Consider the following 12,068-nt stretch of genomic DNA (forward strand, 5'->3'; position numbering starts at 1 on the left):
CAGCCCTGTGAGTAGTTAGGAAGCAGAATGTATGCTTAAAGAAGCAGTGTTAGGAATCTCGTTCTTGTCACTTGTCTCAGTAGAAGCAGAATTTCAAGGAAGGTAACTTGCTTCAAAGACCATTCACATAACCACGGACACTGGGAACTGGGGAGGTAGAACACAAATGTGAGGGCCTTCACAGGTGTGCAAACATTGGCTGCATGTGCGCCTAACCGTGCTTGAACAAGACAGTTTATGCGTGTGGGCCTGAAGTAAAACTGTGCTGTTAGGAAAAGAACGGTTTCAAGCTTAATATTATTTCATTCTCATAAGAAAGAACACCCATGTTGTTCAGAATTGATGGTGTTTGCTAAATACTTTTAATTCTGTTATGTAGATTGTATTTTGTTAAGTCAAGAAAGTTCTTCCCATGCAGTTTCATCTTTACTTTATTCCTTTTAGTAACTAAAGACATTAGGGTCAGATTAAAAATATTTTCTCCAGGCTCTGATTGCTTATCCCTCCGTGTGTGTGTGTGTGTGTGTGTGGGGGGGGGGGGGGGAGGGGCACTTTGAGGATAAGGGCTACCTTGTTTACTTCCTTTGCTTCCCCCATTATCCTAAATAATAAAAGGCTAAAAGGCAAATTGTGCCCTCTGTAGTTCAACCTGACCAGTTCAGCCACTCGCTATGACATGTGCTGACCACCAGGGGGCGGCACAGACCGAAGGAACCAAAGGGCTGTGATCAGCGGCCATGCCTAGGGACCTTACCTGTGCACAAATTTCAAGCACCAGGCCTCTAGTGTTATAATAATGTTGAGCTCTCAGTTGAAGCATAATACTTGTTGAGTGAGGATTATCTTTTATGTTTACTACTAGTGGTCCTATGTACAAAATTCATGCAGGGGGTGGATGTCCCTCAGCTCAGACTGCACCTTCTCCAGTCTGTGACATCCCTCTGGGACATCCCTCTTGCAATCTGGAACCGCTGGCTCCTAACCTTAGCTCACCTGCCTGCCTGCAGGCCTGATCACCCCCAAATGCCTTCTCCACCAGCCTGCTCGCCCACAACTGCACCTCCTCCCCACCCATTCCCCTCTCACCTGATCACCCCTAAACATGTCTGCCCTGCCACCATGGCTTTGTCCGGAAGGTGGGCTGGAAGGTCTTCTGGTCTAATTAGCATATTACCCTTTTATTAGTATAGATAATACCTACATGTATTTTTTTCTAAAAGATTTCAATATTTTTGGTGTGCTATACTGTTATCAAATAATACTGATATAAATACTTCTATTAAGTGCATTATTAGAAGTATTAATGTATTTGCATGAAGCAAGTATTGCTTGTTTAAAAATCTTTTTTTTTTTAATTAAAAAAAAATCTAGGTAGCACTTGCCAACTCTTGTGAAACCTCAGGCATGGAATTTCAGAACTCTTCGTCTAATTTTTTCTTTCCTTTCTGACATCCAGAAATTCACAGCAGGAATTCTTTTTTTAAAAAAATATATTTTATTGATTTTGTACAGAGAAGAAGGGAGAGAGATAGTTAGAAACATCGAAGAGAGAGAGTCATCCATCAGCTGCCTCTTGCACACCCCCTACTGGGGATGTGCCCGCAACCAAAGTACATGCCCTTGAACGGAATCGAACCGGGACCCTTCAGTCCCCAAGCCGACGCTCTATCCATTGAGCCAAACCGGTCTCGGCCACAGCAGGAATTCTTAACATATGAACCTGATTTGAGAAATTTGGCAATTAGGCAGAATTGGGAAAAGTTCGATCCCTTACAAAGAGTGGCTGTTAGACTTAACAGTTTGGGGCATTTTACGCCTCGAATCACTGAAGGAAGGAGGCGACCCGCCTGTGTTCAGGAAGAGCCGCCCCTCCGCGGGCCGCCGCCCCAGCGCGGCCTGCCCCGCGGAAAGGGCGGGCCCCGCGGAGTGTCCGCCGCGGCGGTCCTCAAGGCCGGGCGGCAGCCGCGCCCCCCTTTGTGCGTTAGTGACGCCGCCGGTCCTCTCCCCACGCCGCCTGGGGAAGGCGTCCCCGGGCACCCCGCCAGGCACCTCCACGGCCGTCTTCGCGGGAGAAACGCCGGTCCCAGGTGGGAGCGGGTCGGTGCTTCCCGTTCACACAGCGGGACGTGCACTTCCGGCCCCACCGAGCGGGCCGCGCCGGCGGGGGCCCGGAGGGAGTGCTCGGCGGCCGGCGGGAGCCGCGCGGTCCGCGTGGTCCTCGCCGGGGAGCAGCCGCCGGGGAGGCGGCCGATCGCCCGGGCCGCGGTCGGTGGGGCCGGGGCTCCGTGACGGGAGCAGGGGGCGGCGGGGCAGACCCCGGGCGGGGACCGAGCGCCGGGCGAGGCGGCGGCCGCGACCCCAGCCCGGAGCGGCGGCGGCGGGAACGGCGGGGCGCGGGGGCGCGGGGCGCGGGGCCGGGCGCGGAGGCGCCGCCGCCCGCCGGGGTCACGTGGCGCGGTCACGTGGCGCGGCGCCCGGCCCTTCGGCGGCGGCGGCGGCGGCCGAGGGAGGCGGAGACTCGACCGAGACGCGGGGGGAGGCGGCGGCGGGGCTGCTGCAGGCGGAGCGGCGCGGCCCGCACGGCCCGGAGGTGAGGGGCGGCGGCGGGGGCCGCGGTCCCCATCGCCCTGCGTGCGCGGCGGCGGCGGCCCGTGCCGCCCGGGCGTTCTCCGGGCCGGGCCGGCGCCGGTGCCCTCGAGGCGGCGCGGGGCCGGAGCCCGCCAGGCCCCTCGGCGGGCGGCGGGCGGCGGGAGGCCGGGCTGCGGGGCCGCGGGCGCGGGGAGGGAGGCGGCCGGGCTGCGGGCGGCGCGGGGCTGGCCGCCTTTGTCTCGGCCTCGGAGGCGGCGGGGGAGCGCGGGGTGCGTGTGCCTGTGTGTGAACCGGCGCGCTTGGCGCGGAGCCATGTTTTCCCTGACTTGTGGAGCCAGAAAAGCCCCGACCACGGCTTCCCCGGGGAGACGGGCTGTGCTCCTCCTCTTCCTCCCGGCGCCGGCCGAGCGGGCTTCCCTCCCGCCCCGGCCCCGTCCTGCCCCGGCCGCCGGCGCGGGGTGCCCCGGCCGGTCACCTGTCGCGGCGGCTGCCCGGACGCCCGCTCCGCCGTCTGGTCCGGGCCGGGCTGTCCCCGCGGCGGAGCCCGGGAATGCCGCCCGCCCCCCGGTCTGCGCTGCCCACAAAGTGCGTGGCCGTGCGGGGCTGAAGTTTGACCCGCTCCGGCCCTGAGCGGGGGAGAGGGGTCCGCTTCCCCCGTCACATCCTTCAAGGTTGGAAGGTGAGGGCCGCCCAGCTCCGGGGAAGGAGGTGAGGGCGACCCGGTCCTCCCGTGAGTGGATGTGACCCTGACCTGCTGGATGGCCACGGTGACCGGGAGGTCTCCCAGCTTCTCTCCTTGGGGACAATCCCCTCTCCCCCCCACCCCTCCTGCAGGGAGCCGGTTCCTGGATTTCTCAGTCGGGGACTCCTCCTCTTGGTATTTTGCAGTAGTTCAGTGAGTTTACTTAAGGATACCCAGGAGGCAGGTTTTTAAGAAAAGCACAGGGAAAGCCTTTTATTGCCAAGGCTTTGAAGAATGTAAATAGCCCTCCTGGAGGGTGAGGGTGGGGGGTCCCTTTCTCCCTGCCTCTGCCTCTGCCCCTGGGTTTCCATCTCTCAGGAGTGGGAGTGTGTTTCTTGCAGGCAAGGCCGCTGGGAACAGTGCGGGGGCCCTGGAGAGCCGTCACCACCAGGCCCGGAGCACCGCACCGGCCTGCGGGGGCCGTGATGGATGTGAGATGACAGGGCACCTTGCACGGAGCCCTGGCTGCTCCCCTCCCCGGGCAGTTCGCAAGTGGGTGTCAACACTGTGCAGCGACAGACTGGGCGGACCTCAGAGTCCCCACCTCATTTCCTCATAGTTTGCTGTCGTGGAAATGAGCATGTGAATGCATTGTGAGCAGCCACATCCAGTGTTTAGTTTCTCGTCTACAGACTAGGGCAGAGTTTGTATGGAAGAGTTGTTAGGAAGCGTTCTGTCTCAGTAAGCGTTGTGGAAGGATTGTGTTTCCATGTGTTGGGGGAGGTGTTGCTGACCCCTGGAGTCAGAGGTATGTAATTCTGAGTTAGAGGGATCACGTGGAGAGCTTTCAGACATGGGAGCAGAATGGAACGCCAGGACTGCTTCCTGTGCCTGAGAAATAAGACTATAATGCACTTGCTGTTATATATTTGAAAACAATGACTTTTTCATTTAGAAAAGACGTATGTTATATTGAACATTCTAGTTTTCATATTGAGGTATAAGAGTGGCAGTGTGGTTACATTATTTTTCTCACTAAAACTCTAATAGAAAAAAAAAATTTTAAGCCCATAAAAGGATAGTTGGTACATGAAACCTGTTTTACATTGAACCATCCAACATTGATGCCAAGATCCAAGTAATGAAAGACCAGTGGAGGTTTCAGCCCTCTCACTAGATGGTGATAGGACGGGGGGTGACAGGCAGGTGTTCTTTCTGGTTTTACTGCAGATTCACTGAGTATTAGAATTCATGAATGTTTATTGAGTGCCTACCTTGTACATGGCTAAGATAGGCCATCGTTCTTCATCTCTCCCATTGAATTGGAAATATCCATTATAGTCTTTCCTGTCCCCTTCTGTGGATAAAAGAGATTGAAAATGGATTGAGTGGCCCAACTATGCACATGATTGATTCATCAAGGGCATTAAAGATTGGGTAAAACTATTAAAATGCTTTGATTTAGTTATTGCATTGGTTCCTATTTAGGATTCGTGAAGCAGTTTCAATATTACCAAAAGCTTTATTGAAATTATATATTTGTCCTTGGTGAAGCTGAGGGACTATGCAACTAAAATTCAAATGCTCATAGTAGTGTTGTTTACAATAACTAAGACCTGGAAACAGCCCAAGTGCCTATCAGTAGCTGAGTATATAAAAACATTGGTACATTTACACGATGGAATACTATGCACCTGTAATAAAGAAGGATCTCTTACTTTCTGAGACAGCATAGAGCACATGTGTCAAACACACGGCCCGCGGGCCAAATCCAGCCCGCCAGGCCTTGCAATGTGGCCCGCACCGCGCTGTCATCACTGTACTCCGCTGTCAGTTTATGACATTGTCAGTTTATGACTGTTCAGTAAACCATTCGGCCCGCGATTTAGGCTGGATTTTAGATTTTGGCCCCTTCTCTGATTGAGTTCGACACCCCTAGCATAGAGGAACCTGGAGAGTATTGTGCTAAGAGAAATAAGCCAGTCAGGAAGACAGGTATCACATGACCTCACTTATAAGTGAAATCTATTAACAAAATATCCTAACAGAATAGATGCAGAGACATGGAACAGGCTGAGGAATCTCAGAGGTAAGGGGATGTGGTGGAAAGATTAACCAAAGAACTTATATGCATACTAGAGGCCAATGCATGAAAATTCCTGCAAGAGTGGGCCTGCTTTCCCCTGGCTGCCAGCACGGCTTCCCTCCGGCACCTGGACCCGAACTTCCCTCCTCCAGCCACAGGCAGGCACTTGGGGCCCCGGCTGGCTTCCCTGGGGCCCTGGTCAGAAAGGACGCCAGGAAGTCATCCAGTCTAATTAGCATATTACCCTTTTATTATATATATGCATAACCTGTGGACACAGACAATAGGAGGAGGTTGAGGTGGAGAGTGTCAGAGGGGGGCATCTGTAATACTTTGAACAATAAAGATAAATTTTAAAAAATGTGAAATTTCTCTTAATTTTAACATTCTAAACATTGTTTTGTGATAATATATATATATATATATATATATATATATATATATCTCCTAAAATTCACCATCTTAATCCTTTTTTAAAAAAATCTTTACCCAAGATCATGCTTAGAGAGATGGAGAGAAAGAGGGGGAGGGAGGGAGAAACATTGATGTGAGAGAGGAACATTAATCAGTTGCTTTTCTACCCTGACCAGAAATCAAATCTGGGACCTCGTGGTTCATGGATCCATCCCCAACCACTGAGACACCACTGGTTGGGTCTCACTGGAATTTGTAGATATATTTGTTTAATTAAAATGAGAAAACAAGTTAGTTATTACTTAATGTTCCTTTTTAGGATATAGAATCCATGGGGGATAAAACAAATGTGTACATTATGTCATGTTGGGTCCTATCTTTTCCTTCCATGTAGATAGTGATATCTTTTTGAAAAGTGGGACTTATGTAGATGACATTTCTGTTTCCCAGTTAATGTGATAATGGTGTATGTTTTGCTATATGGAAGAGTATACAGTATATAGGACTCACCATGAGGTATAATATCGATTGTATAGGAAGGGTGGGAATAATGCCTAATTGTTTCCCTTTAATTACCACTTCCCCAAATCATAAGTTAGTTCCCTAGTATCCTATAGTGATGGATGAGGATTTTTTTCCTTTTTGTGTATATATCTTTATAACTCTACTAGAGGCCTGGTGCACGAAATTCATGCACTTGGGAGGGGTGCCTCAGCCCAGCCTGCGCCCTCTCGCAGTCTGGGACCCCTTGGGGGGATGTCTGCCTGCTGGCTAAGGCCTGTTCTCCCTGGGGATCGCCTAAGCCAGCAGGCAGACATCTCTCTCACATTTTGGGATCCCTTGCTAAAACTGCCTACCTGCAGCGGAGGCAGGAGAGGCTGCAGCCACTGCTGCTGCATGAGCCAGCTTCTGATGAGCAGTGCTCCCTGTGTTGCGTCATAGTAACCTGTCGCTCCACCGTTCAGTTGATTTGCATATTAGGGTTTTATTATTTAGGATTATTATATTTGTTTCAGTCCATTTCAGTTATTGTCTCCCCCCCCCCCTTTTTTTTAATTTATTGATTTTGTTTTAGAAGAGAGAGAGATTGTTTGTTTGACTTATTTATGCATTCACTGGTTGCTTCTTGTATTTCTCCTGATTGGAAATTGAGCCCGAAACTTTGATATATCCGGATGACACTCTAAGCATCCCAGCCAGGGCTCAGTTACTGTCCTTTTGAAGCTCAAATTGCCCTCTCTCTGGGTAGGTAGGCTTACCCAGGTTGGCTCCAAATCCTATGGCAGGGTTCTATTATCTATGTAGTTCTTTGTTTTCTGGCATGACAGATGTTTCAGGCTCCTCCTGTACTGTCCCTGTTCCAGATTTAGAGTCAGAACAGATCATTTTGTAAAAGTAAAAATACATGACCAATAAACATATTAAAATAGCCAGTTTCAGCCACAGTGTGGCTCAGTGGTTGAGCGTCGACTTATGAACTCAGGAGGTCATAGATTGATTCTCGGACAGAGCACATGCCAGGGTTATGGGCTCAATCCCAGTCGGGGGTGTTGATTGATGGAGGCAGCTGATTGATGTTTCTGTCTCTCTATCCTTCTCCCTTCCTCTCTCTAAAATCATTAAAAACATATTAAGTAAGTTAACTTTTATGAATTTTCTGATATCTGAATAATGAAATAACTTCTGTAATATTTAAAATGCTTGGAGTAAAACACAATTTCTCTTAGTAAAAGATAGAAAGCTCACAGTTTTCTTATATTATTCCAATAATAGTAATTTTTACTACTGGGATAGAAGTGAGAATACAAATGACACACAGTGTTTGTCTTCTTACCCAGCTTTGATCGAAGGGGCTTGGGAATAAATGGGGTAGTGTAGGATTGGGGTGCCACCCAGAATCTATACTTTACAGCTTACTAGAGCATCAGTTTGCAACCTTTTTGGATTTAAGGCATCCTGTTTGTGTTTGTTTTGTATCTCCTTCCTTCTTACCATTCTGATTGCTACTCTGTTATCAGTGGAGAGCAAAGTGCTGAGATATGAAGTACACAAATAATTACCATAATTAAATTTTACATAAGTATGTCAACCTTTAATTTTTAACTGATCACTACCAAACCTATACCATATAGTTACGTAATTGACCAGCTGGACAATTACGTAACTATATGGTATAGATTTATTTATGGTTTTGATCAGTTAAAATTCATGATTTGAAAAATGTTGTGGTGTAGTGTAGTGAATCGGATTTGTATCTTATGTGTGTTTATGTGCAAAAAATGTGATGGATAAATATTAAGTACCATTAGAAGCAACAGTGTTTATAAGGTGCTCTGAAATCAGCCTTCTAGGAATTTATTATAAACTAGAGGCCTGATGTGTGAAGTTCCTGCAAGAGTAGGCCTTCCTTCCCTCGGCTGCTGGCACCAGGGCCCCGGCTTCCCTCGCAGCCCGGGCTTCATCTGGAAGGACATTGGTTTAATTAGCATATTACGCTTTTACTATTATAGATTGTAAATAAGTAGAGAAGACTCAAGGTTTTTGATGGTTCAGAAATGGTGTGAGTATGGTGTTTAATTCGGAGAGTCATGGCTCTCCCAGTGTCTTCCCTTCCTTAGCTTGCTGTGTTTTGTAAATAACTGACCTCCGAGGCTAATGGTCATAGAAATGGAATCTCCTTGACTGTCCTTTGCCTGTGTTCGATGGTTAAGTTCTTTCTTTTTTACATGATGCGTAAAGATGGGCATGTGCTGGCTTCGGAGAATTGATCCGTTTCTCTGGTGTATACAAGACAGCCATAACTTTTTGTGGGAAGTAGGTAAGCACCCTCATCTCATGTGAAAGGTACCAATAATCTCTAGAGGTCCATTTAAGCCAATGACTTCAACCTTTTACTCTCAGTCACTTATTACCCAGCCTTTTCTACATTGTTAGTGACTAGCAAAACTGGTTTGAGTTGAACCTCTTTTGGTGTTAATGAAAGGTAAAGTGGGCCCAAGGTGAGTGTCTGAGTAAGGGGGAGTCTGGACTCACTCACAGATAAGCTCATGAATGAGCTTCTAAAAGTTAAGATTCAGTATAAATTCCTTTCTCTCCAATTTGTGTCTGCCTGGTCTTAAGAACTGGCTGTTACTGCAGAAGGTTATTTTGAGAAGTGAACTGTCTTGGAGCATAGGAAATTCCTGATAGGTAAGGCAGTAGAAATCGGCCTCATTTTCTGAAAGAAGATAGATAATCAACTGGAACGCAAACTTTGAGCTACTGAATTTTTAGTCCTGTGGTTTTAATCACGGTCACACTGTTCTGTGTGGAAGATATTTGTTTCTTGGCTTCTGTATCGTTTTATGTGTGACGCTGTAAAGTCACTTGAGATTTACAACTTTCTGCTTAATTTTTAATAAGATAGCATGACTAATACTCATTCTTAATATGATTCTGACTTCATAGAAACTGTCTATACATGGGAACATCTTGGATGAAGTATATTTAAAAACACATTATTTAAATTTAAGAACACAGAAATAACAAAAACCAAAACATTACCTAGAGAGGTTGGTTCTGATATAAACTAATGAGGTAGGTATAATAGATATAACTATTTTATTTTAAAAGATGCTTTTCCAATTTACTGCACTCTATTAGCAAAAGATAATGCAGTTTAGGAGCAGAAATGATTATAAAAGAAGTAAATTGGGGTAAATTCACAAGTCAAATTCAAGGTGTGCTCAAAATTTAATTGCTCTAGGGATGATAACTATTGCTTTCTAACCTGCTATTCCTGAAGTGCTGAGTGCATGCTGTCCTCAGGGGAGGTTGTCCTGGGGAGACTACTTTTTCCTGAAATGATTTAATATGGAGCGCCTGGGCTGATTCTCAAACCCCTAATTATTTCACCCTCAATCTGACCTCATTTCTTAATTTGCTTTTAAAGAAACTTTTTTAGCATCTGATGAAACTTATAGACCCCTACCAATAAAAGTACTTTATTATTACATGATTAATTAATTTCCTCAGTTAAAATAATAAGTGATCCAAAAATAAAAGGTAAGATACTTACTCTTTGAATAGGTAAGTTTCTCAGAAATCCTTGTAAATGGGGCTCCAGTGGGAGAGGGCTCCCCACCTGTAGCAAACGCTTTTCTGCTTGCTTTTTTCTGTCTACCAAATCGACTGGTACAGAAATTGAGTCTAGTTTGACATGCAAGGTCTTTGCACCTCTTAGTCTTTTCTTGGGACTCCCACTTCTGGTTGTGGTTTGACTTATTTCACTATTGTGGCACCAACCAGCTAAGCTTGACATACTGGATTCACAGAGGGGAGAGAGTTTGGGTTCTAGAAGGAGACTGGTTAGGAGTAGTCAACAAGTTTAACAGGAGTGGGTTGCTGACGCTCTGCTGTCTCTGCAGGATTCCCAGGCTAGGGGCAATTCCCAGGATTCCCAGGCTAGTGGATGGGAAGGGAAACATGTGGCTCAAGGGGCACTGAGTTTGAGTTTGGACAAGTCATAGATTTGACCCGTGTGCAAGCAGTGTAGCAGATAGAGCATCTAGGCATGGAGCCCCTCCCCCTTCAGTAAAACGTTTCCTCTATTATGGATATTAACCACGAAGAAGTACTGGGTATAAAGTTTGATCTAGTCACAGGGTCAGAGATGCTTCCCTGAGGAACTGCAAAGACCTTGGGGAGGAGACCACTTTTCATGCTAGGTCTTGTATCCCAATTTTAAGAATTTGGTCTTTATTACAAGAAAGGTTTCAGACCTGGGGTGTGCTGGGGTGCAGTGAGTTACAGTTAAATTAAGTGTCCCTGCTAAAGAAAACCTTGGCTTAGCATTCCAGAGTCCAGTGTGGTTTGCTGAGCAGGCAAGGAGCAGTCAGTGGTTAAGGCTCTGACAATTAACAGGTGTATCCAGAGAGGACAGAGGAGCATCTGTGCTTGGAATCTGATGAAGTAAACCATCTAGGTAGGTTCTTCCCTGTGTGTGTGTGTGTGTGTGTGTGTGTGTGTGTGTGTGTATGTGAGACGTGATTTATGTTTTCTAACTTAGATGAATTTGAACAGTCTGTCATTCTCTTAATGTGTGATCATTTAGGTTAAAAGATTGCAACAAGAAGTCTACTTGGTGTTATAAAAACAGGATGGATGGTTTCATTGTAAATAGATTTAAGGATGTAGTAATGTGTCTGAAATTGAACTTTCAGCATCTCCAAAGGTTTTTCTCCAGGTTTGCTGTAATAAGATGTGCTCTGATTCTCATGCATATGGATATATTAGGAAACTGGACTACATCCCAGCGTCGTCAGGCAGGGAGCCTGCCTCAGCCATAGAGTGGAGCTGCAGTGGGAGCGCACATTCCTGTAATTACATCAGGCCGCGATGCGGTCCCTCTCTGTGTTTATTAATTAGTGGATTTGTAATGAGACTTCCCCCCACGCTTTTAAGGATGCTCATCAGTGGGCATCCGGCAGGATTTTAGTTGTGCTCGGGAGCCTTCTGCGTGCAGGTGTGCGGGATCTGTGTTTCAGGTGGCAGCAGGTGAGCCTCCCGCCAAGTTGGCATGATGGGAACAGGACTCTTCTGGGTTGCCATCTGTTTGTGGCTGATAGGAAACCAGCAGTGACTTCGGAGGAGTTTATGTCGAAATACTTAGGAATTAGTAATGTGAAGGCCGTGCTGATCAGGTGCTGGGAGGTGGGGGGAAATGGACTGTGCGGAGTGTTTTCATTATTACCGATTCCAGAAGACAGCTGCTTGGGTTCAACAGCCCCTCCCCCAAACCACAGTCTTTTCTTCCCATGAAGTCAGCCCAGCTCTGTACTGAGTTGCCCATCGCAAGGGAACACTTGTTTATAGGACTGTCATATGTAATAGCATGCATAGTGCTTGCCATGGGGATTTAGTCAGTCTCTGTAACGCTTTTATTGTGTTATGGTGTGTGTTTGTTTGTTTGTTTTTTAATTGTGGTAAAATATACAAAAAATTTACCATTTCAGTCATTCATAAACTATAAAGTTATTTGCATTGATTACATTTATGTTGTTGTGCAACCATCATGGTGGTGTTTTAGCCAAGTATTTTTATGTACAGTTGTTCCCACAGATACCAAAATCCACACATGCTCAAGTTCCTAATGGAGAATGGTGTAGTATCTGCATATATCCTATATTTGTATGCTAGAGGCCTGGTGCACAACAGTCATGCACTGGGGGAAAGGGGTCCCTCTGCCCGGCCTGCACCCTCTTGCAGTCTGGGACCCCTCTGGGGACATCCCCCGAGGGGTCCTTAGCTGTTGCACTC

The 12,068-nt window shown here is 47.3% G+C and overlaps 1 protein-coding gene across 1 annotated transcript in view; it reads left to right on the forward strand.

Moving 5' to 3' along the window:
* Positions 1-1,805: 1,805 nt before the first annotated feature.
* Positions 1,806-12,068, forward strand: part of TULP4 (TUB like protein 4) — a 114,044-nt gene continuing 103,781 nt past the window's right edge. The window contains exon 1 of the mRNA XM_084889698.1: positions 1,806-2,087. The gene's annotated coding sequence lies outside the window, so the exon portion shown is untranslated. The remainder of the gene's footprint in view (positions 2,088-12,068) is intronic.

Source organism: Pipistrellus hanaki (assembly GCF_964339955.1).
Source record: "Pipistrellus hanaki genome assembly, chromosome: 7".
NCBI lineage: Eukaryota > Metazoa > Chordata > Mammalia > Chiroptera > Vespertilionidae > Pipistrellus > Pipistrellus hanaki.